At 45.2% G+C, this 26,484-nt stretch overlaps 1 pseudogene; it reads right to left on the reverse strand.

The window, feature by feature from the left end:
* Positions 1 to 217: 217 nt before the first annotated feature.
* On the reverse strand, positions 218 to 24,677 carry LOC134575137 (elongation factor 2-like; annotated as a pseudogene).
* Between the last annotated feature and the right edge of the window lie 1,807 nt (positions 24,678 to 26,484).

Consider the following 26,484-nt stretch of genomic DNA (forward strand, 5'->3'; position numbering starts at 1 on the left):
TTCATGCTGTGACTACGCAGTATTACAACTTATTGTCTGGCACCAAGCAGCCCATTAAAAGACTGCGATTTCATGAGTTACCCCAGATACATGATAAGGAGAGCTCACAAAATATGTAATAAATAGTCTTCCCAAAAGTACAGTGAAACATCGAGATGAATGTTAAGGGGATGTCCCACTTTAGTACAATAGGATGGTAAAGAGTAAGCTTCTTTAAAAAAAAAACTATCGCCCAAGAAGTTTAGAGTCCATTTCCCAAAGCCAGTCATGGTGTTGGGCAGAGAATAGATGGGACAATTACAGCTTGTCCAAGAAGTTATCCAAGGGCTTTAACACTCTCCTTCAGACCTTTCCTCTTGGTTTTGGCTACAACTTGACTTGGCCTGGTGGTATTGTCAAAAGGATCTAAAGGAAGAATCTGCCAATAATCAAATACACACTGTGGGAAGGCCTGGCCACCAGTGTTCGTTCTCAGTGAACCCAATTTTTAATTGAAATGATTAATTGACTGGAAGGTGGGCTTTCACTATAAACATTGGTGTGCCTGCCACTTGAGATTCTTCAAAATGCGGCCATGCTTTCTGTTCAAGACACCACAAATGCCTCCAACTACCTGCTCAGGGCACTGAATCTCCACAAGATAGATTGTTTCCATCAGATGGGGCTGTCAACACACATGCATATAGACAATGATGGGCTGTAGGAATCATTTTTCATTTTATTTTTTTGAAGTGCATATTATTTATTTATAAAATATTTTACCAGAAAAAATACATTGAGATGTCCCCCGTTTTCAAGTATGCCCTGGGTCCACATAGCCTGAGGCACCCCAAAGCTTTATTGTGCACATTTTTATATTATAACAAGAGTAACATGGGATGACTCTAGAACACAGACATTTTGGGTGTGCTTGTGCAGGTATAAGATCAGTGTGTGTGAGTTGACATGACTGTAACTAAAAGTGAAGCAAAGCAAGATTGGTAGCTTGCTGGAAGCATGAGGTAATGACAACAGGCTTATCTCCACAGGCAACTCAATGGCTTATGTCCCCTAAGGGGCTGTAAGCAGATTGCTTAGATAAATTGTGAATATAGGCTTAGTGAGTAAAAACACAGACAATGGGAACTAAGCTATTAGTATGGTAAGGGGAGCAGACTAAGTCATGGGGGGGGGGGGTCTGTCCACATTCACCCTATGCCAGCTGCTGGTATATCAGAATCCAGGAACACTTCAGACCCCGGGTCCTAGGTGAGAGTTGGCTGATCCGCTGAGAGACCGAGAGTATGGTGTTCCACTGCATCTCCCACTTATAGGTAGACTTGACTTGACTTAAGATTGTGTTCTGGCAGGATTCAGGCTCAGCCCTTGTGTGGTGCAGCGTTGGACTCTGTGCGTCAGCCGCTTGGGTCTTCGGTGTCGCTGGGTGTCCCGCCGTCTGCTTGCGTGTTGCCATCAGTTTGAGGCCCTTTCATTTTTCGGCTTGGGTAGACAGCATGCACTTGGGTTGGAGGCTGGCGGTGGTTTTGATGCTGGGTGAGCCATGCTACCAGCAAGTTGCCCATACCAGTTGTTGCTTTCAGGGGCCCCATGCACCAGCTGTTTTATACTCCTGGCCGAGTGTTGGCTTTCATTGCTGAGGTTCGTTGTTGGATCTTCAGCCAGAAGCGCTGGAAGATTTCCTCAAGCCTCTTCAGGGAGTCTGTAGTGGAGATATACGGGCTCCTCTGCACGATGCCTTTGCCATGTGGTTGCAAGGAATTGGCGTCCGTCATTTTGGAGTGACGGGTTCGAGGCGGTGCATCCTGGATAGTAAGGCGAGTGTGGGTAACTTCTCTGAGTTGCCCTGTAGGGACCGGGATAACCCCCACCGGTCTATAGGGGTGGGGGGTAGGAGTGCCACAAGACCAGATCCCGTCCCGAATCACAAGGGGACCGGCCGCTTCCCCTCAGCCCCACGCCAGGCAGGCTGCAGCAAGGATCCCAGGTTTTCCTTGTGATAGACGCTCGGTTGAGGTGTCTGTTTGCTCCCCTGGGCTCCCCTGACCTTTGGTACATCTTTAGGTTAGTTGGGCAGCTGTGTCTGCCGGGTTATGTCACTTTGTCAGCCAATTCGTCTGGAGCTCCGGCATACCACGTCTGGCTCACTCTGAGGTCAGGCTCCGCCCCGGGTGTAGGAATGATTTGTTCACCACCTCTATGAATGGCATCCGCATGAAGAGTAACATCATGAGCATCAAATCGGATAGCTCTCATGTTTTCTTCACAGAGAACACCCTCTTTTGTTGCCCACTGGAAGCCAGCCACAACACTGTCTTTTATTTCATTTAGATATTGTACTCCTTTTGTCACATCAGTCATGATGTTTGGTCCAGTACTGCTGGGATCAAAACACCAGATCTTCCTAGCCTCTGTAACCTCCCACTCATAGTTATCTGCCAAGTAACGGGCACAAATCCTCAACTTTTGGCGAGCACTCATGTCTCTTTTGTCAAAATCCTCAGCAAGGCTATCAGGGAATGGACGGGCCTTCACATACAGACGGTTATGCTTGTTAGGAGACTTTGACAGTCATGGCTGGTTTGACTCTTCACTTACAGTTTCACAGTAAGAAACAACTGGGTCAGATTTCTTAATTGGAATGCAGGCATGGTCCTCCTCTAGATCCTTTAAGCATATTTCCAAATGCAGCACTCCAGCTCCAGCAATAATATGTTCTCCAGATTCCTCAATGATGCACTGCACCATAGGGTCAGACTTAGCCAGATGCCCAAGACCAAGTGCATACATGCAAAATCACACTTAAAATGATGTGCAAATATTCTGCAAAAAATATTCTGAAAAAATGCAGTCTTGTATATCAGTATTCCAATTTAAATCTCAAAAAAAGGGAAATACATAATCATAGGGCAGTATGTTTGATAAATAAATGTATAAAATATGGAAAAGAAACACTCACAAAGGTAGAGCAATTTAGTCTGCTCTAAACTGAGATGGCATCTTGTGCAACATATGCAAACTGGAAGCTGTGGTGACAGTAGAAATCTTTATTGATATTCACAGAATAAAAACCGCTTTCCAGGCTGGAAAATCTAGCTTTTACCCAAGAAACTATCGTACCAGTGAAATTGACATGTTTGAGAAAACTGTAACTAGTGATTTTGAGAGACTTGAAAAGAAAAATTTTAAAAAATATTTTAATTTAAGTTACAATGAGAAATGTGCACTGGATGAACTAAGGGGTAATGAAAAAAATATCATTAAACCTGCGGATAAGGGGGGTTGTATTGCAATCTAAGATACAGAACAATATTTAAAAGAATGTTATAGACAACTTAATGACAGAGAAGTGTACACTGAATTAAGTAAGGACCCCACCCCAGAGATACAATTAACACTATATGCACTTTTGGAAAAAGGAAGGGACTCTACTATTTTAAATGATAATGAATCTAATTTTTTTTTAAAATGAGTTTCCCCGTATACCCACATTCTATACATTACCTAAAGTTCACAAAGACATTAGAAATCCACCAGGGAGACCTATCGTTTCCGGTATAGGCTCCATCTCTGCGAACCTATCTAAATTTGTGGATATTTATCTACAAGATTTAGTAAAAACCATGCCCTCCTATATAAAAGACACTACGGACATTATTAGGATTTTAAGAACTATTAAGTGGGAACAAAATTTTATATTAGTAACCAGTGACGTATCATCTTTGTACACCTCTATACCACATGATAAGGGGTGTCAAGTGATACGTAGTCAACTGGAAAACTCTCAAAAAATTTCTTTAGAATGTATACATTTTATTGTAGAGAGCATTAGTTGGATTTTAGAAAATTATTATTTTTATTTTAATAATAAATATTATGTACATCGTCAAGGTACTGCGATGGGGGCCAAGTTTGCCCCCAGTTACGCCAATTTATATTTGGCAGGATGGGAGAACAAATTTGTGTATGGCAACACTAGGTGGGGGGCAAACTTGGCCCTATAATGTAGGTATATAGATGACCTTATATTAATATGGAAAGGTAGTAGAGATGATTTGGATATGTTTTTAAATAGTCTTAATCAAAACAACTGGGGTATCCAATTAACTAGTACATATAGTACTACAAAAATAGAGTATTTAGACTTGGAAATATATATATATATATATATATATATATATATATATATAGAAAATAATGAAATAAAAACGAAAAATTTCTTTAAAAACGTTGATGCAAACAACTATGTGTTATACAATAGCGGACATTATACTCCATGGCTAAACAATATCCCTAAAGGTCAATTGAAAAGGATTAGATGAAATTGCACTGATACAGAAATTTTTAAACAACAAGCACAAATTTTAAAGGGACACTTTTTAGACAAAAGATATCCGGAAGATTTGGTAAATAGGGTATATGATGAAACAGTTATTTTAAAACAAGAAGATTTAATTGAGAGAAAGGAAGCTCAGACAAAAGATGACAATAAAAAAAATAAACTAAGTAATGTGCCATTAGTGTTTGACTTTAACATTGCACATAAAGATGTTAAAAAGATAATTAACAGACATTGGCAGCTACTAAAGGAAGATACAGAGTTGGCCAAAATCCTACCGCAAAAAACATTTATAACATTTAGAGGTGCCCCTAATTTCAATCTTATTTTAACTCAAAATCAACCTAGGAAAGTTACACATAAACATTTAATGAATGATAGAAAAGGTTTTTATTCATGTGGTAAATGTACTGGATGTAAATATAGTAAAAATAAAACTTTGAAGGGTATAGGTAAATTTAAAAGTACATATAATGGAAATTAATTTAATATTGATGATTGTATTACTTGTTTTACAAAGAATGTCATTTATCTTTTAATATGTCCATGTGGACTACAATATGTGGGACGTACTATACGCCCACTTCACAAGAGAATAGGAGAGCATTTTAATAACATTCTAAGAGGAGTTAACCAACATAGTGTTTCAGCACATTTTAAATCAAAGCATAATATGGACCCCAGAGGGTTGACATTTTTAGGAATACAAATAATAAATAAATCTCATAGAGGGGGAGACCATGTGTCAAGAATAGGTAAAGAGGAAATGAAATGGGTACATAGATTAAAAACCTTGGAACCACGTGGCCTGAATATAGAGTTTGATCTTTTTAATTTTTTTTATTTTTTTTATTTAAATATAATTTTCCAAGTTTATTGGATGATTTCTAGATATTAGAATTTTTTACATAATTTGTTTTAGTATTATGCAGACTAACTTTTCTTACTCCTTTTTTTTGTCTCCTCTTGAAATATAGGTACATTAGTTTAATAAGGTTTTATATATATATTTTATATTAAGTGGAAAATGTCTTGTATATTATACCATAGCTGTATTTCTAATTGGGTTCATGTGAATATGTTTTTATTATGTTTTTATTTTTGATTTGTAACTAATTATGGAATTGCAATAGAAAAAAAAAATACTTTTGCTTTTTCAGTAGTTTACGTGATTATCCCCTATTATCTAGACCGCAAATGTTTGCATGTAAATTAGATACAAAGTAATAGCCAATTGGAGAGACTCTTTTGGGCAAATCACGCCCTTCAATGAGACTTAAATTAAGACTGTGGTGAACTGTGGACAGATCTGATGAAGCCGACCATATCGGCAAAACGCGTCATCTTGTTGTGACGTAATCACGTCGTTACGCTCAACGGCCGCAAGCCCCGCCTCCCGGAAGTGTTACTGAAAGAGATTGTGTTCGGCACTCCGGGTCCTGTAAAAAACACCGGCGCAGGACCAGAGGAGTCAATAACTCATTATTACACGGAGGAAGCATTACAAGAAGGGACTTTACAGCCTGGAAAGCGGTTTTTATTCTGTGAATATCAATAAAGATTTCTACTGTCACCACAGCTTCCAGTTTGCATATGTTGCACAAGATGCCATGTCAGTTTAGAGCAGACTAAATTGCTCTACCTTTGTGAGAGTTTCTTTTCCATATTTTATACATTTATTTATCAAACATACTGTCCTATGATTATGTATTTTCCTTTTTTTTTTTTTTTATTCTTTATTTTTGGTTGTGACTTGCAAAGAAAATGATCATTACACGTTACATTGACACGGCATGCGCAGAAGCCCTTAGTAGCAATGGAAAAAAAGAATACAGGTTGTCAGTTAACTTGCAAGATGGCTTACGCAGAAGCCACAACAGGTACACAGCGAAACAGGCTCATTCTGGCATAGTTATAGTGATACCGGAGAAACTGACGGAAGCCAAGCACAGAGAGATGGACACAGGTTTCTTCAGGAAGGAAGAGATTCTTTATTGGATCACCGATCGGGACTCAGAGGGACTAACGTCACCAAAATACAGCAAGTTCTGAGCCCCGGACAATAGTGCAGGCTCCTTATATAGGCATATAACTCCTCCCATATTAAGCTCCACCCGCACATTCTCTTAACCAATCAACACAAATAAGAATTAACTTCCTGTTTGACCGCATGGCTTGTCCAGCACAATGGAGGAGGGGGAATACTATATCCTGTATTCTTGCACATGCTCCGTACACTACTGATCGTATCTTGCCTCGTGCAACCAACTGATCGATACGTCAGCATATGCACGTACACATGCCACGTGGTAATCTCGGCCTACTAAATTTATTTTTACCGAGATTCCACCACATTCCCCCCTTTGATGCCTCTTGATATTTTACAATTACTTGAGGCATCACTTAACCTTGGTTTGCATACACCGCAAGTTACCTTGAACCAGACCAGACTTATCTTATGATGTGAATCTTTTAACACTCATCTTCCTGCATTGGTTCTCCCTGATCTAAAGCCTTATACTTATAAATCGCCATTATCTGTGCAGCAGCCTTCCTCTCTGCTATACTTCCTATCAGGCTTTGCACAGACCTAACTACTAGGGGTATAAGACACGGCAGGAGTAGACACAACATTAAAATCAGTAGGACTCCACCTACCACTGCCTTAAGCCCTCCAAACCACTCATACCAGCTACCAAACCAACTACTTGGATTATACCCTTTCCATACCTGAGTAGGTACATGCGCTAGTTTAACCATATGGCTAGTAAGCTCAGCTATTGCTTGCCCTTCGTCATCTATTTGAAGACAGCAATTGCTCAGGTTAAACTTCCCACATACACCTCCCTCTACTGCCAAAAGGTAATCCAAGGCTAATCTATTTTGGTAGACTGCTGTCCTCATCCTGGTGTTATGCTTCGCTAGAAGATTGAGCGCTTGTGATGTCTCATTAGTGATAATCTCAACCACCGCCTGTAATCTTATAATACGGTTGAGCATATAAATAGGGGTTCTGTAACCAAAGGTACCATCCTCAGCCCACGTGGCTGGCCCATAATAATCTATGATACGCTGGGGAGGCCATTCATTATCTTCCCAGGCGCCTATCTCTATGGGTCCCCTTTTCTTCCTATGATTCACATCATACACTTTAACACCTAAAGTCTCACCTGTTTCAATAGGTAACAAGAAGAAGGATGGTTTGAGCATACCCAACACACATGCCCCTTCCCAGTCCTGTGGCAACTCCGAATAGGCTTTCTTACCACAGATCCAGTACAAATTTGATGGGGCTCTCCAGGTAGATGTGATGGATAAATCAAACCACACATCCTTTAAATTGGCGTATCTAGCAAACGGGTTTGATGGTTCTGAGACATTTGAAGCCGACCACCAAGTTGTATTCTTTGTATCATCATCATAAGCTTTTTGCCCTAGACAAGTTAATTCTCCTACAGAAGTGTTATACATTATTCCTTTCCTTGCTATGCAAACATAACCTATGATGGAGGTCTTTAATCTCCACTCAGATTTACCTCTAACACTCATATGATAATCGGCTTGTGTAGATATTAATTGGTCAATTGCCTCAGAACCGGACATTACCTCCTTTGCTTCCCAAGGCCATTGGTCTCCCATGTTAGTACCTCCACACACATAGCAGTTGGTAACATTAAGACTACCGGCAATACTTTCGGCTAAATCGATGAACAGGTTTTTAGCATTATGGGGGATCTTATTATCTATACTCATCTCTTCATAAAAGGAATGGTATACTTGATGAGTCTGGGAGGATACCGTATCAGTCTCTATCCCTATAAACAATAATGTCCCAGGATCTAAACCCGTCCCGTATATCTGAAACCCAAATAAATTGCCATATTTGTCTAAGAACTTATCGGGGTTATTTATAAGTATATGGATGGGATTACATTCCATAGACTTACAATATGGGCTAGTCGGCAACTTAGTCACTATCATGTCTTTATCTACTGTCTGTCCCCAAGTCGCCCACCCCACACAAGACCAATATGGGCAAAAGTTATAGTCTTTATTTGGGCATCTAGGACTTACATATTTATTTTTACTACTGGGACAAATATATTTATCATTAGACCCATACGTCCTCTCCCATCTAAGATCCCCACATACATTCCACGGCTTTCTACCACTCGATATCGCTTTACACGCATCAAATAGCAGAACACCCGAAGAATGTACGGATTCTAACACTGTCTTATTAATTAGGGTCCCCTGAGGATCTCCATTCCTGAGAGTCAACCAAATTGTACGAGGTTGATACTCCGGACTGAAGCACTTAGGTTCTCCTACTCCTAAATGGCACACACTATAGTCTATATTTAAGTATCTACATCTCGATACATCTCCTTTACACTCGTATTGTGAATGCCAAATTAGGGTTTGGGAAATATGGTTACCTGTTCTCGTAGTCTTAATGCATACCTCACAGCTAGGAGTGTCGGTACCTCTACCTTCCTGAATATAAAAACACATATAAATAAACACTATCAAAAGCACATCTTTCGCCGTCATCCTCAGTCTTCGTCCGTGCGATGGCGCCTCAGCTTCCAGGATGTGAGGGCTGCAGGGAATGGAGTTCTGCTCGTCTTCACAGGTGTCCCTTCGAGACTTTCCTGGCTTATACACTATGTGTTGGTAAGCGGACAGGCTTTATTATGGCCTTCTCACTCACACACCTGTAACAATAAAATTTGTAATCCACAATAGTTCCTCGTTACTCCGACTGAGTAGTGCGTTTTAACCGGATCTTGCAGGGATTCTCTGGATCTGCTGTAACTTGCCAAGAATCGACTGCTGCTGGTTTAACCCTGGAGTGATGTATCCACGGAGTCACTTCGGCTACTTTTATCGCTGTAGGGGTAAACAAAAGAACAACATAAGGACCTCTCCACTTGGGCCCTAACGGTACATTATTCCACTCTTTAATCCACACTTGATCTCCTGGATGATAACTATGAACAGGGGGATAAATATTCACAGGTAATCTATCTTGTACCCATTTCTGTACCTCCTCCATAGTCTTACCCAACTCTACAACCTGCTGCCGGGTAATTCCTTCTCCCAACTGACTCAAATCCCCCCTTAAGTTACCAAGTACGGGAGGTGGTCGCCCATACATAATTTCAAAAGGAGAGAGGCCCATCCTTCTGGTAGGGGTACTGCGGATTCGCAATAGAGCTATGGGTAAGAGAACGTTCCACTTAAGTTGGGTTTCCTGACACATTTTAGCCAACTGGTTCTTTATAGTTCTATTCATTCTCTCTACCTTACCAGAACTCTGGGGTCTATATGCAGTATGAAGCCTCCACTTTATACCAAGCATATGAGTCAGTTGTTGTAGGCACTGATGAACAAAAGCAGGACCATTGTCCGATCCTATAGAACAGGGTAGTCCATATCGGGGTATTATTTCTCGTAGCAGGAATCTTACAACTTCTCCTGCTTTCTCTGTACGAGTAGGACATGCTTCTACCCAGCCTGAATAGGTGCACACAATTACCAGCAGGTAACGATGTCCACCCGATTTAGGCATCACTGTAAAGTCTATTTGTAGATCTCAAATGGGGAGTCCCCCCATAAACTGGACTCCTGGTGGCTTTACTGGTCCTTGTCTTGCATTATTTTTAGCACACGTTACACATCTTCGTACAATGGCCTGAGTTAAGTTGGACAATCTAGGTATGTAGAAATGTTTTCTGAGAGATTCTTCAGTACTGTCTCTCCCAGAATGTGTCCCGTTGTGATAATTTTGGACAATTTCTACCGCTAGTGATGCTGGTATGACTATTCTTCCATCTTCTAGCTGATACCACTTGTTCTTCAAATACTTTCCCGGTTCAGTCTTTAACCACTCCTCTTCTTGAGCTGTATAAACTGGAGTCCATTGGGACAGTGGAGTTGGTATAAGAGCAGCTATATGCCCCACATACTCCTGTCTTCCTGATTCAGCAGCACGCTTAGCTGCACTATCTGCCATCCGATTTCCCTTGGTTACATCACCATCTCCTCTCAGATGCGCTCGACAATGTATGATACCGACTTCTTTCGGCTCCCACACTGCTTCCAATAGTTGTAGGATTTCAGCTGCGTACTTGATTTCTTTGCCTTCTGAATTCAGTAGTCCTCTTTCTTTATACAAAGCTCCGTGGGCATGAGTGGTTAAAAACGCATACTTAGAGTCCGTATAGATATTCACTCTTAAACCTTCAGCCAATTGTAACGCTCGTGTTAGTGCTATTAATTCTGCCTTTTGTGCTGATGTTCCTTTCGCCAGTGGCCGAGCTTCTATCACCTTGTCTATTGTTGTTACTGCATATCCTGCATAGCGGATCCCTTCTTTCACATAACTACTGCCGTCAGTATAATATTGAACATCGGGGTTCTGGATGGGAAAATCACGAAGATCTGGTCTACTTGAGAATACTTCATCCATTACTTCCAAACAATCATGTTGACTTTCAGTAGGTTGTGGCAAAAGGGTAGCTGGATTTAAGGTGTTTACAGTCTCTAAATGCACTCTTGGGTTTTCACACAACATTGCTTGATACTTGGTCATACGGCTGTTACTAAACCAATGATTTCCTTTGTAATCCAACAACGTCTGTACTGCATGTGGGACTCGTACATAAAGTTCTTGACCCAGAGTGAGTTTATCGGCTTCAGCTACTAACAGTGCGGCTGCAGCTACTGCTCTTAGACAAGGTGGAAGTCCGCTGGCCACTGCATCCAATTGCTTAGACATATAGGCAACAGGTCTTTGCCATGATCCCAAGTACTGTGTCAATACTCCCACAGCCATTCTTCTTTGCTCGTGTACATATAAGTAGAATGGTCGTGTGTGATCAGGTAGACCTAATGCTGGGGCACTCATCAAAGCCTTCTTCACATCTTCAAATGCCGTTTGCTGTTCTTGGGTCCATAAGAAGGGGTCGTGCTCTGTACCTTTGATAGCTGCGTACAGAGGTTTTGCTAGTATCGCATAGCTGGGAATCCATATCCTACAGAAGCCTGCTGCCCCCAAGAATTCTCGCACTTGTCTTCTATTCTTGGGTATTGGTATTTGGCAGACAGCTTCTTTTCTCTCTGGCCCCATAATCCTTTGACCTTCAGAGATATGGAATCCCAGATACTTGACAGTTGGCAAACACAACTGAGCCTTCTTTCTAGACACCTTGTATCCTGCCTTCCAGAGAATGTGCAGTAGATCGTGCGTTGCTTGCTGACAGATTTCTTTTGTAACTGCTGCTATCAACAAGTCATCTACATATTGTAACAAGACACACTCTCCTGGGATGGACTCGAAATCCAGTAGATCTTGACTTAGGGCTGAACCAAATAGGGTAGGTGAATTTTTAAACCCTTGGGGTAGTCTTGTCCAAGTCATTTGGCGTTTTGAGCCCGTTACAGCGTTCTCCCATTGGAAAGCGAAAATACATTGACTTTCTGCGGCAATTCGGAGGCAAAAGAAGGCATCTTTGAGGTCTAAGACTGTAAAGTAGGTAGCCCCGCCCGGGATTAAAGCAAGCAGGTTATATGGATTGGGTACAACTGGATGTATACTAACAACCGCATCATTGACTGCTCTCAAGTCCTGCACAGGTCGATACTCATCTGTACCGGGCTTTTGAACAGGCAGCAATGGGGTGTTCCAGGGGGAAGTACAGAATTTTAGGATACCATACCGTATGAACTTATCCAGATAGGATTGGATGTTCTTCTTAGCCTTCTGCGGGATGTGGTATTGTCTTAGGCTCACTGGATAAACCCCAAGTTTCAGTTCAATTTTTATAGGTGGAATATTGCGGGCCAGTCCTGGTGGGTTGTTCTCTGCCCAAACTCCTGGTATGTTAAATAATGTCTCATCACTCCTAGGGTTTTGGCTAGTCAACGCTGTATAAAGTCGCCACTCTTCTTCCTTTGGTACAGATAATGTCATGATACCTGAAGGTCCATTAAACTTTAAAGATGTTGTTCCATTTGGTAGGAACGTAATCTGCGCTTGTAATTTTGACAGCATATCACGTCCCAGCAATTGGACTGGACATTCAGGCATATAAAGGAATTGATGTTTTATTACGTGGCCTCCCAATGTACAGAGTCGACTTTTAAGAACCGGTTTTTCAGCACTTCTTCCAGTTGCTCCTATCACAGTAATAGTCCTTCCAGATGGAGGAGCAACTAGATTGGTCACCACTGAATGTTCAGCACCAGTGTCGATCATGAACGCACTCCTTTTTCCCCCTATTGATACATCGACCATAGGCTCCGCTCGACCAAGGGGGATGGAGCCCGGTCGGTATCAATAGTCCTCCATGACCGTGTCAGCCAATCCTACGAAGTCCCTACCTTCTCTATCGCGGGACCTTTGCGCTGCTGGAATATACCTGTCTTCCCTAACACTTCCTCTGTTCCCATTACTCCCTCTATAACCATTACTCCCTCCGGGGCCTCCTCTACCTCTCGCTCTGCCTCTGAAGTTTCCATAGCCTGCCCTGGGTAGGTCTCTCTCGTACTGCTCTCTTTGCGGACATTCGTTCCTCCAATGCCCTTCTTCCTTGCAATACGCGCACTGATTCCTACTCAAAGGCTCCCTACTCCATCTACTATCGCCTCTATCTGGGCCCCGTCTATCTACGCCTGCGATCGCTACCGCTAGCATATCAGCCTTTTTACGCATCTTGCGCTCTTCCTCCTTCTTGCTTTCTGTTTCCCTATTCATATAAACCTTATTCACTACCTCCATTAGTTGGGTGATTGACATACCTGCAAACCCTTCTAACTTTTGTAGCTTGCGCTTAATATCTCCGTAAGCTTGGCTGACAAAGGCGGAGTTCACCATTCGGGAATTATCTGCGTCTTCCGGATTAAAGGGGGTATACAAGCGGTATGCCTCCAATAATCGGTCATAAAAGACACTGGGCGCTTCATCGCTTTTCTGAATCACCTCAACTGTCTTCGACATGTTAATGGCTTTCTTTCCTCCGGCTTTCATGCCAGCAATTATAGCGTCTCTATAGGCTCTGAGTTGAGCCATATCAGCACCATTTACGTTCCAATCGGGATCGGTGTTGGGATAATGTGTTGCGGCCCATGCTGATGGATTGGCTTGGTTTAAAGTACGGGCTTTATCCTCTAGTGCTTTAATGGCTGCTTGATTTATTCTTGTCCTTTCCTCATTATTGAATAAAGTCATTAATAACTGCTGGCAATCAGCCCATGTCGGGTTATGTGTCTGTACTATTGAGGTGAACAGATCCGTCATAGCTTGTGGTTTCTCAGTATACGAGGAATTGTGGGTCTTCCAGTTTAAAAGATCGGTTGTAGTAAATGGGACATATACGAAGACAGGGTCAGCGTGTGCCATTTGACCTGCGGCATCGATATAGGCTGACCCGGGATTCAGACGAAGAGGCATCTGATAGTGCTTTAATTGTTGGGCACCGGTCAACTGTCGGGTCTGTATGGGGCTACGTGGAGGGGCGTCAGTCATGGGTTCCAGTCGGGGAGAAATAGGGTATGGGGATGTGGGAGCTTGGTTTTGGGAAAAGGTGGTAAATAAAACACTTCGAGTCGAGCTAGATGAAGCTTGACCGGAAGTCTGAAGTGGCGCCAAATCAGGATATTCGTTTTTAATGGGGGTTGGTTCTGATTCCGGAAGGGGAGATTTAGTACGAGGGGGGGTGGATCCTGTACTGGAGGAGGAAGCGGAAGTGGATGGGGGTAATGAGGGGAGGGCTGCAGGTCTTCCTGCATTTGCGTCACTTCCTCTTAACGGAAAGTAAGGGGGCGGCATAGGGATCTCGGACTCAGGGGGCGTGTCCAAAATGGGCCTAACACCAGTCCTAGTGGACGAACAAGTCCTAGCTACCATGAGGCGACATTGCTCCTCGTGGCATGTCCGGAGCCATTTTGGCGAGTCATTTACGGCCTGTCTCCAACAATCAACATAAGGAAACTGGCCGTAAAGTTCAGGCCTACCTGATACAGCCACGTGTAAGCGCTGTACCAGAGTTGGATCCAAACTGCCACGTGGCGGCCATGCCGCAACCAAAGTAGGCCACTCCCTAGTACACAAAGTGACCAAACGTACAGGAGACATCTTAACCCCAAAATCACAAGTTTTGAATCCCTTTTTAAAATTCTTCACCATACAACCTAAGGGATCCGGGATCGTTGACTGCGACGCACCCATACTTAACAATGGAACGTCGTCGACAACGAATACTATACACGCGTACTTATTCAACAGTCACACCCGTTTCCTCTGGCAACAGCACCACGTGGTACGGTTACCAAGTGAAACGTACACAATAACAATAAACACTCAGGGAATTCCCGTACACACACAGCTGCTACACCAGTCACTATATAATCAATATTATGCCCTTTGGCGTAACTATACAGTCACCCACGCTATAATTCTCTATATACGAATTACCCGTCTATAACACACCCCAGTAACATCGTCTTTTACAAATAGCGGTTACAGTACGGTTAGCATAGGTCAAAGCACAAGTTAAGGTCACAATACAATTATTAGTGGTTATGGTGTTAAACATGCAATGGACGACAATGATTAGTACTTATATACAGTGTCAGTAAATATACAGGGTTATGGTACCGTGCACTATAATACAGCAACACACTATTAACACTCTCGCTAGACGGCTGAGCTCGCGCTATCTAACAAGATATACACTTTACTAAACAATCGTTAACACATTTACAATTCCCAACTAAACTATTGGCCAGTACCTTGATGGACTACCTAAAACTATATACACCCGTTTTGGTTAGCCACACTGCCCAATCACCACATATAGCGAGCTAGAGAACCGAATTTACACAGGCGCCTCTTAGTCGCACTATCAAAAGTCTAGTGGGTTCCAAATTTACACGCCTTCCCACTTAGCCCAGATAGGTTGAGAGCTAGCGAACCGAATTTACACAGGCGCCGCTTAGTCTCCCGGTCCCTCCGACCTAGCGAACGTAATATACACCCTAGAACGCTAGTCTAGACAAGACACCGGTGTCCGGCTAGGGCTATTTACACCAGGACCCCGCCTGACTAACAAAATCAAACGGTCTGACTAAAGAGCGTTCGATCGAGCGGTGCGCCTTCGCTCCTTCCCTCCGACAGAGGGGGCAGATACACAGATTCAAAACCCCTTTGGGCCTACCGCACAATCGGTATACCCCTAGTGGGTCCTGCCGTCTAAAACAGCAGTTGTCTTACCTCCTCGTTCCTGAACCTGAGTTCACACTCATCGACGGGGACACCCCAGCACTTCTCACGTAGAGGCCGATGATCTCCTGGACAACAGACCAGTGGCGCCGAGACGAAGGGAGGTCCACGCAGAAGTTCAGGGGTGCAGCCGTAGAGAACGTGGGCAAAGATAGACCGTCTCACGCCTCTGCCTCTCAGCTACCGTTGAACGATGAGCTTCCCGGCCAATGCACCAAATGATACCGGAGAAACTGACGGAAGCCAAGCACAGAGAGATGGACACAGGTTTCTTCAGGAAGGAAGAGATTCTTTATTGGATCACCGATCGGGACTCAGAGGGACTAACGTCACCAAAATACAGCAAGTTCTGAGCCCCGGACAATAGTGCAGGCTCCTTATATAGGCATATAACTCCTCCCATATTAAGCTCCACCCGCACATTCTCTTAACCAATCAACACAAATAAGAATTAACTTCCTGTTTGACCGCATGGCTTGTCCAGCACAATGGAGGAGGGGGAATACTATATCCTGTGTTCTTGCACATGCTCCGTACACTACTGATCGTATCTTGCCTCGTGCAACCAACTGATCGATACGTCAGCATATGCACGTACACATGCCACGTGGTAATCTCGGCCTACTAAATTTATTTTTACCGAGATTCCACCACAATAGGTGCATACTTGGTTCACTCTGTGTGTCGAACGGGGGGGGGACGGCTGTGTCGGCCTCGGCACCCGAAGGTATCCCGGTCGGCAGCCCTGTGAGGGCCTGTGCAGAAGTCCGCTGCCCCAGTCCCACCCCACCCTGCTGCATATGAATTCAGTTATGACGTATGCCAACACCCTCATTATATATAGAGTTTCTGTGGTGATTCCCGTGTTCACTGCAACATACTGTACGGTCACTGTTATATTTGTATACTTTAAAAACTGCTAAACTGTGTGGAAAAGTTGAAGCACCTAACCTGAAGTGTGGAGGGAAGGGAAGGGCGGGGAGTGTGGGAAAGATGGGGCCAGGTGGATGCCTGGGCCAGTCTCCTCTTGGTCGGCTCCAAGCAAAGTAAGGGGTCGCGCTGGTTGGTGGTGAGGGTCTTACCAGGGATCCAACCTTTGCCCTTGATTCTCTGGCCCAACCCGTTTATGCACTCAGTGACCCCGTGCATGTCAGTTCGGTCAGCATCTTTCTCGGTGGGGTACATCTGTCGGGAGTAGCAGCCAGTTTGGCCTACAGGCCGAGACATGCCAATAGGGTAGGAGGCAGTGGCCCCGGGTGGGGGGGGGGAGGGGGGAAGCGGGGGAGGGGAAGAAGGGAAGGGGGGTGGGGTCCTCCGTCGGGAGACGGCAGGGAACAGCAGGAAAAGAAAAAAGGGGACATTCTCCATCCCCGGGCGGGGTGTGGAGTGCAGGCTCACGGGTCAATGTATGCCTCCCATGGTTCCCAGACCCTGAGAAAGTGTGTGTATGTGTCTCTCACCTGTGCAGTGAGCTTGTCCATGAGGAAAGCTTCCTTGATGTTACCTATAACTCTGTCCAATGGTGGCGTGTCTACCTGGAGCCACGTTTGCGCCAAAGCGCGTCTGGCCGCCAAGTTAATCTTGTTCACTAACTTCTGTTCCCTGGGTGGGAGTTTGGCTAGGAGACACGTCCAGGGGTCTGGTCTAATCGGTTGGTGGAGTACGTCTGTCAGGAGTTTAGTTACTTGTTCCCAATATAGGGAGGCCTTAGGGCACGTCCACCACATGTGGAGGTAAGTACCCTTGGCTCCACAGCCTCTCCAGCAGGCATCCGAGGGCGTTTTCCACATTCTGTGCAGCTTCACTGGGGTGGTGTACCACCTCATCAGTGTTTTGTAGCACTGCTCTTGGTGAATGACACAGACTGAGGATTTGGCCGCCGCCTCCCATATATCTTGCCAGTCCCCACTGTCAAGGGTTTGTTGGAGTTCAGCCTCCCATTGTAGTATATAGGAGGATGTGTGGGAGTCTTTTGTGGGTGCACTTAGTTGCTTGTAGAGGCGGGTGATGAGGCCGGCACGCGGTCCGTCAGACATACATAACGCCTCATAGAATGTGGGCTTTGCCCTGGCCGCTACCGCTATTTCGGGTTTCTTGGCAAAGTCCCTGAGTTGGAGGTAGCAGAAATAGTCTTTATTGGTTAGTGGGGCCTTCGTTTTGAGATTGTCAAAAGTGTGAAAGGAACCGTCCTGGAACAGGTGACAGTAGCGCTGTACACCCGTATTCTCAAGGGCTCGAAAGTCTCTAGGGGTCATGCCTGGTGGAAACGCTTTGTTGCGGAGATAGGGTGTCAATGGCGAGACTGGGTGCGTGAGGGCAAATTTGTGTGCAGTAGCATTCCAGATCCGAATCGAGTTAAGGATGGCGGGGCAGGAGGTGCGAAGCTCCAGGCGGTCGGGCTTCGGGACCCACATCCAAAACTGGGGGAGATCAGTGCTCATGAGGTGCGTTTCTAGGTCAAACCATCTATGTGTGTCAGGTGGTGAATGCCATTCTATAATTTGCGCTAAGTGGGCTGCCAAGTAGTATAGGTGGAGGTGTGGGAGTCCCAGCCCCCCCCTCCCCTTCGGGGTGTATAGGGTGTGTCTTGCTACTCTGTGTCTCTTTCCAGCCCAGATGAAGTTGTCTATTGCGGTTTGTAGGGGTGTAAGGTCAGATTTAGTCACGGCGACCGGCAATGCCTGGAAAATGAAAAGGAGGCGTGGGAGGAGGTTCATTTTAATGGCATGCAGCCTACCCAGCCATGAGATGGGCCTATCATGCCATCTATCCAAGTCCCGCCGTAGCGCCGCGATCATTCTCTGGTGGTTTTCCTTATACAGGTCCTCGTAGGTTGGCGTTAGCCTAACCCCATATTATGTAATGGGTTGTGTGCTAATCTTCAGGGCTATCGTCTGCTGCAGCCATTGAATGTCCGCTTCTGTCAGCCCTATTGGCATGCCGACAGATTTGTCAATATTGATTTTGTACCCAGATACCTGGTGATAACTGTCGAGGATCCCTAGTACATGTGGGGTGGTGGTTCGAGGGCTTGTGACAGTAAGCAAGATGTCGTCGGCATAAGCCGATATTTTAAATTCTGCGGTGGCCACCCGCACCCCCTGGATCGCCGGGTTCGTGCGTATGAGGTGTAGTAGGGGCTCCAGGGCCAAGATAAAGAGGAGGGGGGAGAGGGGGCAGCCTTGGCGGGTGCCATTCCTCAATTCGAAGGGGTGCGAGTGGACCCCTGGGATTGCTATTTGCGCTCTCGGGGAGGTGTAAAGTGCCTTTGTCGCCGTTATGAACGCGGCGGGGAGGTGCATTGCCTCTAGTAGAGCAAACATGTAGGGCCACTGTATCCTGTCGAACGCCTTCTCTGCGTCCAGGGAAAGGACCAGAGAAGGCGCTCGCGTCTTGCCCGCCCACCACACTATGTCCACCGCCCGTCTAGTGTTACCATAGAGTTGCCGGTTGGGGACGAAACCCACTTGGTCCGCGTGGACCAGTTTGGGGAGGATGAGGTTAAGTCTGGTCGCCAAGATCTTCGCGTAGACTTTAAGGTCAAAATTGATGAGGGAGATGGGGCGGTAGTTTGCCACATTCGTGGCATCTCTATCGGGCTTGGGGATCAGGACCATATCTGCTGTGGCTAGGTCGGCATTGGGCTGGTTGTCTTCCGTCCAGGTCTTGTACTTCGCGGCTAGGCGGGGGACCAATTGTTCCCTGAAAGTTTTATAGTAGGAGCCGTCAAACCCATCTGGGCCCGGGGCTGTCCCTCCTTTAAGGGCTGTGATTGCTCATTTTCTATCGGCGCTCCTAAGGGCGCGGTGCTATGCGTCGGTAGGAGTGGAAGGTTGGCTTTCTGCAGAAATTCTGTAATTTGAGCCATGTGTGTCCTGTTCTCAAAGGTAAGGGCTGGGGAGTGATTGTACAGTTGGGCGTAGAATTTGGTGAATTCGTCGCTAATGTCCTTAGGGCTGTTGAGGATACGTCCCTGTGTGTCTTTAATGACTGCAATGTTAGACGTCGTACACTTAGGTCTAAGGGCTCGCGCTAATAATGTGTCCATTTTATTTGCGTTTTCGTAGAAAAAACGCTTAGTGCGGACCATGTCTCTACTGACATCATCCAGCATAAGCTCTCTGAGTTGGCGCCTGACGTCTGTTAGTTCTCTAATCGTGTGTGGGGTGGCTCCCTGTTTGTTTTTCATTTCGGCCCTGCGTAGGAGGCTTTGTAAGTCCGCTAACTTCTCTAGTTTCTGTTTTTTTAAGTGTGTGGCCATCTTAATTAGCAGACCCCTGAGTACTGGTTTATGGGCGCCCACAGTGTAGTGGGGGAGATGTCTGGGGTATCGTTTTCCTGGAAATAACGTGTGATCTCTGCAAGTATTCTCTCTTTGGTTTGGGGGTGTCTGAGTAACGTGGCGTTTAACCTCCATTTCCATGGGGCGTGTGGGCCTGGTAGTCTGACGGTTATAGCAATGTCAGCATGGTCAGACCATGATATGAGGTTTATGTTAGAAGTTGCGATCCACGACATGGCTAAAGGGTTGACCAGGAACATGTCAATACGGGAGTACGTTGTATGTACTGCCGAATAGAAGGTATAATCCTGCACGCTTGGGTGTTGGAACCTCCACGGGTCGAGTAGGCCCGTGCGTTGGATAAATGTGTGCAAGAATTTGTCCTGACCCCCCCTATTCTGGGACCTAGGCAAACAAAGACCTCACCCTCTGTCTAGCGCCGGGCATGGCGTGGCATTCAAGTCACCCCCCAGTATTAGCAGTCCCCTAGGAAGGCCCATAATCAGGGTTTCTAATTCAGTCCAGAATTCCCTATTGGAAGCATTGGGGGCATATAAGTTTACTAGGTGGTAAGTATTGGAGTGAAGCGTGCCCGAATGGACCACGTACCGGCCCTCCCCGTCCTCATAGGTGTGGGTTACCGTGAACGGGCAATTTTTATGGATTAGTATCTCCACCCCATTTCGTTTACAGAGTGCCCTGGAAGCGTATGCCCTGTTGTACACATGGTTAGTGAGTTGTAGCCCTGAGGTGAGTGACAGATGGGTTTCTTGAATATATGCGATGTCCGATTTTTGGCGTCTGAGTTCACGGAGGAGGAGTCTACGTTTATTTGGGCTGTTAAGCCCGTTAACGTTCAGGGACGTTAGTTTGAGTGTCATTGTGTGAAGAGGGGCTGCAAAGCAGAGTATCTGACAATACCAGGGGCACCCGCGTGCCTGCACTGATAGTGTGATTTATGTGTCGGTGCCGTCTCCCGCCGCAGGTCCAGTCGGGGTGTAGGGGGGGCAGGGGAAGGTAAGGGGGGAAAGGGTGAGGGATCGGGGGGAGGTATGCGGCCGCATAGGGTACGCAGTCGCGTCTGGTGAAAATAGGTAGTTGAGGTAGTGGGGTCACGTTAGTGTCTGCAGCTTCAACACCAAAACAAAACAAAACAGATCAAAACAAAATACTGTACAAGAAAACAATATTACTATAAACAATAGTAGTCCTGGTCTTAGGCCGTGCCAGGAGCTCTGGGGGTGGATCACCTCCACGCCGAGGGAATCACCTCAAGACGGGGGGGAGACACAGCCGAAGAGCACCCCGGCGGAGCCCAATTAGAGCGTAGTAAGTCCAGGACCCCAAACCCTCAAGCCCGGGTGCAGCGATACCCAGGATCCCATGGGGGGGGGGAGCAGGGGGGGAGCCGTATCGGGCGCCTCCCCCCCACGGCTCAGCCGTCGGGGAAGAAGGGGAGGACCCCCGGGCACATTACGGGCGGACTGGCGAAGGGGAGGCAGCCGGAAGAGGAGGCCCCTCCCAAGGGAGATCTCCGCACAACCTCCCCACCGCCGGGCAAACCCATCCCACCGCGTCATCACAGGGCGGCGCTGGGCTTCCCGCTCATTTGGGATCTCCCGTCCGCCATATTGGGCCTGATAGTGAATGTTGTTGATGCGCCAGTGCCCCCCCCCCCATCTCAGTGAAAAAAAAACACCCCCCCCTGCCCATCCATAGTGCAACAGTCTAACCTTAACTTCTGTGGGTGCATGCAAGAAACAAAAAACATTGCCCCCAAACCACCCCAAACAAGCCCACCTAGTGTCATTCACATCTCCTCCGGTCTCCCTCTCTCCGGCTCTCCTGGCACACAAAGGGTGTCCCTGCATCTCTCAGGAGGGTGCCCGATCATAATATACAGTGACTGAGGGGAAAGTGATGCTGCGGGCTCTCCTACAGCTCTCTGGAGTTATGCTAAGGACTCGAGTCACCTGGTTATCTGGGACCTCTAGCATAATTACCTACCACCCGTCCCCAGACCATGACAACCCATTATAGCCCAGTGCTACCAGTAACTTCTTAGGGCAGGTTCGAATGGATTCAGGGCATTATACACAATATACTTATACTCATGTGGTCCTAGAGAGTGTCCAAGGCGCCGGTATAGGCCTGCTCACAGTCCACACTCGGGACCCAGTGTCCGCCCAGTGCTAGCGTTAGTCCCTCTGAGAATCGTGTACGCTGGGGGTCACATCGAGCCTGGTCAAAAGGCCTGTGTGAGAGTGCGGGGTCTGGAAATCTGCTGGCAGGTCCAATCCCAAGTGGGCAAGAAAGGTGGGTATATCCGTCGTCGGGAGCAGCACTGATGGCCTGGGGCCCTTGAAGACCAGGATCTTAAAAGGGTATCCCCAGGCAAAGCGCAAGCCAGTGACCGGCTTCCACTCTTTGCGGCGAAGGAGGGTGGCAGGCACCACATCTTGAAAGATTTGGAAGCTGGTTCCTTGATGCTCGTAGGTCTCCTTTCTGCTTTGGCGCATTATGGCCTCTTTGGTCGTGTAGTAATGCCACCGCATGATGACATCGCGGGGCGGGCTGGTCTTCGGCCCACTGGCCCGTAGGGCCCTGTGAACCCTGTCCACTAGCCAAAGGTGAACAGGGATATCGGGGAGGCTCTTTTGGAAGCAGGCGAGGAGGACCTCTTCGAGTTCTGTGTCCCCCACCGCCTCAGGTAGGCCACGAATGCGCAGATTGTTTCTTCTGGAGCGGTTGGAGACGTCCTCCAGCTCCAATTCGAGGTCTGTGACTCTGGTGAGGAGGGAATTCGTTAGGGTGACCGACTGGTTGTGCGCTTGCACCACGGTGCTCATTTGCTGCTCGATCTGGGTTGTACGTACTCCGATGGCGGCAATTTGCGCCTTGACTTCTGTGGCAGATTTTTTATTTTCTTCGGCCAGATAGCATTTAACGTCCGCAATGGACTGAAGGATGGTGTTGGAATAGTCCTCCGGTGGGCTATCTGGTGCCTGGGTTGGGTCCCCGCGGTGAGACGCGCTCGGGCTCGTGGCCGCGGTCGGGCCGCGTGTAGCAGGCCTCTGGGCCCCAAACATGTCCACCACGGACGGAGCGTCGCTGGTGCCTCGTTTCTTGAGCGATTTGCGGTTAGACATTGGCCGCAGTAACAGGGGAGTCCAGGGCTAAGCCGGTTACAGTGCTTTATTAGGGCGCCGGGGTGCGGAGCTCTCGCTCTATGCGGCCATCTTCGCTGGCATCCAGACCACGCCCCCTGTATTTCCCTTTTTTTGAGATTTAAATTGGAATACTGATATACAAGACTAAAGGTATATTCCAAAGTATTTTTGTGTGTTTAAAAAAAAAAAAAAAAAAAAACTTCAATATTTTTGCAGAATATTTGCACATAATTATAAGTATGATTTTGCACGTATGCACTTGATCACTTTTCGTGTTATATAATATTGAACATATTTTCACTTTATTTCAATATTTAGTGATCTTAAAGACACAGCGCACTTTATGTATTTATTTTTAATATGGTCACATGTGATAGAGCTTGTTCACTGTATATAGTGCTGCTTATTATATATTTATCATTAATTGAACCAGCGTCATAACACTACTTGTGTGTTTTTTGTAGACGCCCAAGACCATCCACAAGTTTTGGAAGATCAGCAGGGTTATTTGCTTCTACAACCACACGCACTACAGGGCTGACACTGAACTTCATAACACGCATGTTATGTGAATGTTCAAAAGTGGTGATTGTCCCAGTTTTCACCAGGAACCCACCAAACCCACAGGGAACATCTTTAATTGGCTCCACATAACGCCCTATCATCAGGATGGTCCTCTGGATATGATTTAGGTAAAGGTCCTCTTTCTTTCCTGGAGTAAAATCTGGTCCCATAATTCTGAATTTGAGGCGAGTGGAGACAACACAAGAGAAGACTCTTCAAAAAAAATATAACCTTCCCTTATCAGTGGTGGGCACCATTTTTGAGATGTACATCATTAATTGACCTTTGGGGTGACAGTTCTTTATGCCCATAGCAGCTTCATCATCAGGTGGTCATTCATACAGCAGCTCACAGTGGTACCTCTAAGCAGTTACTGGTGATGGCAGGTGGATGGTAATCATTTGTATAAGAGTTTCTCCAGCAGGAAGCCAGTGTTTCATACCAGCCTTTAACAGTTGTTTTCCTCTTTATCTTTGTCTTCACTGTCCAACTTGACATCCAGTTTCTCGAAATGTTTAGCAGTTTCATCTTTCTTAAAGTACATGATTGCATCAAAAACCTTGAAGATTGGGTCCAGGATGAGCTGGCAAAATGTTCTAGGCACCTTCTTTCCATAAGCATTTTTTGCAGCCTTGCTAAGCTTTCCATTGGCAGGATCAAAATACCTGTCTCCCTAAAGCATCTTCATCATGTCTTCCATTTCTTTTTTTGCATGTTCAGCTGGTGTCAGTTTGCCCTCACCCTTTGCAGCAAACTTTTGCACATACATCTTTGCAAATTGTTTGAGTATAAATGCCCAGCCATGGAGTCCAGAACCAAAGCCAACATTACCAAGAACTGGATCAATCATGATGTTTCCCATGGGTATGATCTCTCCCTCACCGTAGGTGGATATGATAATGTTTACGTTCTCCACAATACACTGGAAAGTCTGATATAGCTCTTTTGGCTCTAGTTGCAGTTCCAAAAGTGCACGGTCCATTTTATTCATCATCAAGACAGGGCGGATTCTTTCAGAAGTTGCTTGATGGGGAATGGTTTCAGTCTGCACATTTTATACTACATATCCTGAGGTGGGGATTATACCACCAACGCTATTTCCAAAGTGCAGTGTGACCTGCACTTTAGTTGTGAGTATATTTTATCTCATTTTATTTACCACCTTAAAATATCATCAGAGAGCACTATCTTCTGTTTTTATCTCCTTCTTCTCCTGAGAGTTGGACAATCCCCCTGGAGGACAAGCACCAATACATCCTGTAAGCAGGGATTAATCCGCTATATGCTTACAAATCCTGAGCTGGCTATAGCTCATCCAAATGTGAGTGTGACATATATATTATTACCACCGTTATATTAATTTTATACACTCCGCACGATTGGTCCTCTCTTTTTGTGTTTTCCATATCACGACACGGTGTGAACCACTACAACAAGAGAAGATACCCACACAGTGGAATTAGTGACTATATTCATTTTATTATTGGAACTTACCCATTTTTTATTCATAATAATTTTTTAAGATTTTTTACTATTTTTATATATATTTTTTTTAACTTATTTTCTTCTTTGGTGCAACCTTTCTTTATTTTTACTACATATTTCACATATAGAGGGTTAGAGGGTTACCCTCTATAAGGTTGCTGCCTGTTCACTATATTATTAGCGCTAACCTCACCTTTTTTATCTTGAGGGTAGTGTTATATTTGGAGATGGCCAATAAGGGACAGGAGAGAGAAGGTATGGATAGGAGTTGTGAATCAATATCAGCTGACAGCTGCTGTAGGTTAAAATAAATAAGGTTCCTCCTGAGTTGAGGGGGGTTAGGCTGAGGTTGTTGGGAAAGGGGGTTCTTGAGAGCAAATTATAAGAGGTGGTGATCAGAGAGAGGAAATGGAGTGTTGCAGATATTAGACACTGTAAATGCATAGGAGAAAATAAGGTTGATGGTATTGTCAGCAACATGGGTGGGAGAATTAGCCCACTGTGATAACCCAAGGGAGGAAGCAATTAAAAGTAGTGGGTGGGTTAATGGGAATATTGAAGTCCCCGAGAATAAGGGAAGGAATATTAGAGGAGAGAAAGTAGGGTAGCCAGGCAGCAAAGTAGTCAAGGAAGAGGAGAGGGGAACGAGAGGGTGGGTGGGTAGAGATTTGAAAGAGTAGTGAGGTGAGAGTAAAACTAACACTGACACTAATGGAGTTCCACCTGCCTTAGCTGAGTACTGATTTACACTTACATTGATTTAGATTTTATTCTTCTCCAATTCATCAAGTAGCTGGTGTTTGTTAATGTGTGAGAAGAGTTACAATTGCTTGTCATTAGTACAGTGATATTTACTGCTACCAGTCAGGTAATACTGGAAGAAACATTCAGCATAAACATACAGGCAAATTGTGCTAATGGAATAAATTCTAAAAATATATCACAAACTACAAATAAAAAAACAGTAAAATGGTCAAATAAATCAAAAATAAGAAATGATAAGGTAAGCCTTAGTGCCAGCTGCAACCTTAGACCATCAAACAAGATATTCTGCTCATTAATAGACCATCTAGAAGACACGTTTATTGCTAAATACCTACATATTAAAGTTGATATGGATCTAAAAAACACATACTCCTATTTGTAATTTATGCAGGTAGTGTATGGAACATATGCACTAATACAATTTAATCTAATTTAATACAAGTATAGTTTTCAACTTTGAAACTCTGTATGCAGACTTATCCAAAGGAAAAAATATAGAAACATAGAAACACAGAATGTGACGGCAGATAAGAACCATTGGGCCCATCTAGTCTGCTTAATTTTCTAAATACTTTAATTAGTCCCAGGCCTTATC

Source organism: Pelobates fuscus, chromosome 10 (assembly GCF_036172605.1).
Source record: "Pelobates fuscus isolate aPelFus1 chromosome 10, aPelFus1.pri, whole genome shotgun sequence".
Classification (NCBI taxonomy): Eukaryota; Metazoa; Chordata; class Amphibia; order Anura; family Pelobatidae; genus Pelobates; species Pelobates fuscus.